This window comes from Trichechus manatus, unplaced genomic scaffold (genome assembly GCF_000243295.1).
Source record: "Trichechus manatus latirostris isolate Lorelei unplaced genomic scaffold, TriManLat1.0 scaffold00075, whole genome shotgun sequence".
In the NCBI taxonomy this organism is placed as follows: domain Eukaryota; kingdom Metazoa; phylum Chordata; class Mammalia; order Sirenia; family Trichechidae; genus Trichechus; species Trichechus manatus.
This window is the reverse complement of record NW_004444011.1, coordinates 3,038,240-3,040,141: the sequence shown is the minus strand read 5'-3', so window position 1 is coordinate 3,040,141 and position 1,902 is coordinate 3,038,240.

Here is a 1,902-nt window from a genome sequence, read left to right as displayed (position 1 = left end):
TTTTTAATAGTCCCTTTATTATTAAAACAATTAGAAGTAATACAGTTGATTTATTCTCATTGAAAAAAATCCAAGTTACACATGAAACTCCCCTTACCATCTCCACCTCCAGCCACTGTGCTCCCTAGGTAACTACTCTTAATGTTATATCCTTCTAGTATATTTTATCATCATTGTTCTTTATTGTTGCGTAGTATTCCATTGTGTGTATGTACCGTAATTTGTTTATCCATTCATCTGTTGATGGGCATTTAGGTTGTGTCCATCTTTTTGCTGTTGTGAATAGTGCTGCAGTGAACATAGGTGTGTATATGTCTATTTGTGTGATGGCTCTTATTTCTCTAGAGTATATTCTTAGGAGTGGGATCGCTGGATCATATGATATTTCTATTTCTAGCTTTTTAAGGAAGCACCATATCATTTCCCAAAATGGTTGTACCATTTTACATTCCCTCCAGCAGTGCGTAAGAATGCTAATCTCCCCTCAACCTCTCTAACATTTGTTATTTTCTTTTTAGGATCAGTACCAGTATCATTGGGATGAGATGGCTTCTCTATGTAGTTTTGATCTGCATTTCTCTAATGGCTAATGATCATGAGCATTTCCTCATGTGTCTGTTAGCTGCCTGAATGACTTCTTTGGTGAAATGTCTGTTCATATCCTTTGCCCATTTTTTAATTGGATTATTTGTCTTTTTGTTGTTGAGGTTTTGCAGTGTCTTTTAGATTTTAGAGATTAGACCCTTATTGGATATGTCGTAGCCAAAATTTTTTCGCCAGTCTGTAGGTTCTCTAACTCTTTTGGTGAAGTGTTTTAATCAGCATAAGTATTTGATTTTTAGGAGCTCTCAGTTATCTAGTTTCTCTTCTGGTGTTTGTGGCTTGTTAGTTATGGTTTGTATACTATTTACGCCATGTATTAGGGCCCCTAGTATTGTCCCTATTTTTTCTTCCATGATCTTTATTTTTTTAGATTTTGTATTTAGGTCTTTGACCCATTTTAAGTTAGTTTTTGTGTATGGTGTGGGGTACAGGTCCTGTTTCATTTTTTTACGGATGGATAACCATTTATGTCAGCACCATTTTTTAGAGACTATCTTTTTCTCATGTAATGGACTTTGGGCCTTTGTCAAATATCAGCTGCTCATAGATGGATAGATTTACATCTAATTCTGTTCTGTTGGTCAGTTGTGTGTTGTACCAGTACCAGGCTGTTTTGACTACTGTGGCTGCACAATAGGGTCTAGAATCATGTAGTGTGAGACCTCCCACTTGGTTCTTCTTCAGTAATGCTTTACTTATCTGAGGTCTCTTCCTTTTCCATATGAAGTTGGTGATTTGTTTCTCCATCTCATTAAAAAATGCTGTTGGAATTTGGATCAGAATGTTTTTGATACCAGGTCTCTAGAAGTGGGATAAGTTACCTCTCTCTCCATTGGGAAAACACAAGTATATCCCAAAGGAGACTGAGTAAATGCCTGATTTTGCCCTAAAAGACCCGAAACATGGCCAACCATGTTATAGCCAGAGGTTAAACAAGGCACATCAGGATTTCACTATCTGTAGTTCACTCTGGGGTACGATTCAACATGCAGTATATTCCAGTCAATGTAAGAAAAGGCCAGTGTATAACCTGAGGTTCTAATTTGTTTGAAAAATCCCAAAGTATTACTAATTATGTGAGTTATTATTGAATCCAAATTTTCCCAATAAAATACACACACACTTTCTTTTTTTTTTTTTCCAATGTTACATGATCAGCATCTTCCCGTGTTGTTAGCTGGTCTCCCTGACCATCATTCCTATTCCCAGTAACATTTGCTGAAGAGACTATTCTTTTCCAGTTGAGTAGACTTGGAACCCTTGTCAAAAATCAACTGGCTACAGATGTATAGGTGTTTA